We start from the raw sequence: 4722 nt of genomic DNA, 5'->3' as shown, positions 1-4722 counted from the left end.
TAGAATGAATAGCATACAGCCATGGGATATGACATATAAAAGACCTTATAAAAACATGCATGATGTGTCTTAAAATCCAAATAGAAAATAGAAAATTTTAAAAATGTGATTCAAATATTTTACTTTTCATTAAAAAAAACACACATATTATCTCTCCCTACATACACAATCTCTCTATCAAAACAAAAGGGCAGATAAATGGTTAAACACATATCTAACACTTATGCTTGTTTTATTTTTCCATGTTGATAATTATAAGGGGCTTTGTTTACATAGGGTTAGCCTAGAACTGTGTGCTCTCAATATACACAACATAATTACCTTACTTAGATACCTTTTAGCGAATGACAGAAAAATCTTCATAAAATCAACAAATATATTAATTTCTCATGCTCAAAGCATTTAAACATACATTTCAATTTTAATTTAGCAACTTTGTTTATGCAGAACTTAAAGAATACTTAATTTGGATTTGTTTTCCTTTCCAAGATTAAGGTGTTCATATATTTTTACACAGAGACTTAGCAGGAGAGAACTGTGCTGTTAAAAGTTTATTCCTGGTTGATCAAAGATGAAGAAATAAGGAGAGAGTGAACACATTCTCATCTCTATATGGTGTGAGGAAGGACAAAACCAGGAGTTTGGTTATGGTATAGAGCGATATGGTGACAAAGAAAGGGAAGATCAGATACTGTAAGTGTAGGAATGACTGTTCTGGTTTAAAACCGGATTGCTGATGCAAGGCAGTGGGGCCAAAGAAATCAGCCTTTTTATGAAAATAAATACTTTCTGAATGCTTCATCACCTGGAAACAACCCTTTTAAAATATGTTTACCAGCGTGTCTTTCAAATAGCATTGTTGACGTTTCTTTAACGTATTCCTAAAAAGTCATATTCTCTGCAGAACGGCACAACACTCCCCTGCCTGAATGCCAGAGTCTTCCTCTCATAACCTGTAAGGAACATTAAAACAAGGACTAGCTCTGAATTCCCACATTACCTCATATTTAAATTGCTTAAAACATCTAAAATTGTAAAACATGTAGAACTGTTAGAATGGAAAATAACTTTGATTTGAACCATCTTTTAAAAATAATTCATTTTCTTAAATAACTGCCTCTTTTGGTTTGGACTAAATAAGCCCACTGCATGAATAAAATTAAGTTGTAGAAAATAATTTGATTTTGTTTTTATGTAAAGGAGATATTATAAGTTAATATATTGTATAATGTTAATAAGTACTTGCACTTAACTAAGAAACTGCAAGGTAAAAATAATAGTGTCTATATATTTCAAATAACAAGTATTGCTATACAGTTACTTTGTGTGTTAATTATATGAAAAAGTAATTTGCAATCAAAATGAAAAATAAGATTTGGAGAGCCCGGCCAGTGTGGCGAAGTGGTTGAGCATCAGGAGGTCATAGTTTCATTCCAGGTCCTGCACATGCTCAGATTGCGGGCTCAATCCCCATTGGGGGGCATGCAGGAGGCAGCCAATCAATGATTCTCTCTCATCATTGATGTTTCTCTCTCTCTCTCCCTCTCCCTTCCTCTCTGAAATCAATAAAACATATAGTTTTTAAATGTTTGGAGAAAACTAAGAAAGCTTTCCCATGGTCTACAAGGCCCTATATGATCTGGTTCCACATTACCTCTAATACCTTACCTTACACACCTCTCACATTAGCTCACCCTGCTCCAGACTAGCTAATTATTTTTTTTCCAAAATGGCAGGTTAATTCCCATCACCAGGCCCAAAGTATTACATGTTATATGGCAGATGACGTTATACTTTATCTTTCTCTTTTATTTTTAATAACAGTTTATTGATTTTTTACAGAGAGATAAGGGAGAAGGGAGACACATTGGTGTGACAGGGTAACTTCGATCAGCTGCCTTCGCACAGCCCTTACCAGGGATCGAGCCAGCAACTTTGTGGTGCACAGGAGGAGACCAATAAACCGAGCCACACCAGCCAGGGCTACACTCTGTCTCTTAATGCAGTGTCAGTGCTAAAATAAAAGGAACTATGGTTTTCAAATTACTTACATGTATCAACACACACATATACAAATATACATAAGCACTTTAGATTTAATAACTTCTCAGTTCATCTTGCAATGATTTGTAATAAAGCTAAACTATCTTGTTTATTCTTCATTAAAACTATAATTAAGAAGTTCAGAGATAAATTATTCAACAAGTAGGGAAATAGTAATATATACCTAATACACTTTCTTATTACTTGATCTCACAAAAAGAGTGCTTGTTAATATACAAATATTTTAACTTTATATTTATATAAATAGCTAAATTAAATTTTATAATTAAGTTAGATATTATTATACCAGTGAAAATAACATTTTTTAGATTTCATATGGCAAAGCCATTGACAAATTAGTACTAGCATGTTTGTAATAAGGTCTTTTAAATTACAGTTATTAAATCTCTAGGGTTTTTTTTAATTCTTAGAAACAAGTTCCCAGGCTTAAGAAATGAAACAGAGCATTGAAAATAGTTCTCAAATTATTCTATAATACTAATAGCAACAATACAAAATTGTGATGACAGTGCAGTAAAAAAAAAAATCTATAGAGCCATAATTTATAAGAATAAATTTTAAAATACCGATACATTTAAGTTAGGTTTGTTGAGCAGAGTACTAATAGAATAATATAACATTCAAAGAATGAAATATCCTAGAAATTCAAGGCTGGTTCAGTAATAGAAAATATAATAATTAATTTATTTATTCACCATATTTTTATTGAGCACATACTATGTGCCAAGCACAATTAAATGACCATGGAAAACAAGCAGTGTAAAATTATATGCCCTAATAGGACCTAAATTTTGAATAAGAAGAGAGAAAATAATATAAAGCACAATAGTTAATATACACAATAAGTTAGAATATGAGAACTCTTATCAGAAGAGTATAGCCCTAGCCGGTTTGGCTCAGTGGATAGATGGTCAGGCCTCAGAGTGAAGGTTCCCTGGTTTGATTCCTAGTCCAGGGCACATACCACCATGGTTGCAGGCTTGATCCAAGGCCCTGGTAAAGGCATGTGAGGGAGGTAACCAATTGCTGTGTCTCTCTCACATTGATGTTTATCTCTGTCTCTCCTCCTCCCTTCCAATCTCTCTAAAAATCAATGCGAGAAAAAAAAAGGTGAGGAAAAAAAAGTGGACATAGAAGAAATTGGAATTATTTACATTAATAGATTTGATGAGAATTAAAAATATGAATATTAATAATTAAATGATATATACTAATTTGGAAAAATATATCTATTTCAAATAATGTTTGGAAAATAGGAATCTTATATAATAAAAGAGTAATATGCAAATTGACCATTACTCCAACACACAAGATGGCTGCCCCCATGTGGACACAAAATGGTCGCCACAAGATGGTTGGCAGGGGAGGGCAGTTGAGGGTGATCAGGCCAGCAGGGGAGGGCAGTTGGGAGAAACCAGGCCTGCAGGGGAGGTCAGTTGGGGGGGACCAGGCCTGCAGAGGAGGGCAGTTAGGGGCAACCAGGCAGGCAAAAGAGGGCAGTTAGGGGTTACCGGGCCAGCAGGGGAGGGCAGTTGGGGGCAATTGGGCCTGCACGGGAGCAGTTAGGTGTCAATCAGGGTGGCAGGGGAGTGGTTAGGGTGTGATCAGGCTGGCAGGCAGAAGCAGTTAAGGGCAATCAGGCAGGCAGGCAGGCGAGCAATTGAGAGCCAGCAGTCCTGGATTGTGAGAGGGATGTCCCAGATTGAAAAGGGTGCCAGCTGGGCTGAGGTACCCCCCCTCCATGCACAAATTTCCTGCACCAGGCCTCTAGTAGAATGATAATCCTCTATCATAAAAATATCTAGACTGCAAGTTTATATTCAATAAAATTATTTTAGATTAATGTGTATTATTTTTAATCTCCTTGTTTCTTTTTTTATCTTGCCAATTTATATATTTTTTTGTCCTTTGTGATAACCTTGGATTAAACTCCAGCTCTTCTTTTTGCTGGTATAATGTTTTTCTTTCCTAATTTTTAATCTTATATCTATTCATTCAATAAATATTTTTGAGAGCCTACCAAATGCCAGGCATAATTCTTTAGAATATATCAGTTAATAAAACAGAAACAAACAATAATTGTCATTAATGATTTAATGGTAAAATGTTAGGAAGTTAAAAGTGTTATGGAAAAAATAAATGAATATAGAATTAATAAATTGCTATTTTAAGTAGGTTGGTTAGTGTAAGTGCATTGAAAAGGTAACATTTTAGCAAAAGTTTGAAGTGGGTAAAGGAATTTTTCATGAAGATAATAAAATTTTACCAGACAGGAATCATCTAGTACTAAATATAAAGGCTAGAGGGTGCCTGTCTTGTTTGAGGAAAAGCAAAGAGGGTCAACAGCTTATGTGAGGTACATAATAGTAGAATGTGAGCTCAAAGAAATAATGGAGAGATTTTTGCACAATTCTCTGTGACTGCCTTTTACCTTGAATAAGATGCAGAACCATCAAATGGCTTTAAAGAAAGGGAAAAAGTATTATCTGTTAAAGAGATCATTGTTTTTTTATATACCTACTGATGAGGACAAGGTTGCAAATGGAGAAACAAAACTTTATTCCAAAAACTACCAAAGAGATAATGGGTGGAAAGTACTAAAGTATTAATTTTGAGTTTTCAACAAGTAATATAATTTTATACATATTGTGAAGATAG

This window comes from Eptesicus fuscus, chromosome 16, assembly GCF_027574615.1.
Source record: "Eptesicus fuscus isolate TK198812 chromosome 16, DD_ASM_mEF_20220401, whole genome shotgun sequence".
NCBI lineage: Eukaryota > Metazoa > Chordata > Mammalia > Chiroptera > Vespertilionidae > Eptesicus > Eptesicus fuscus.
Note: the sequence above shows the minus strand (reverse complement) of the source record.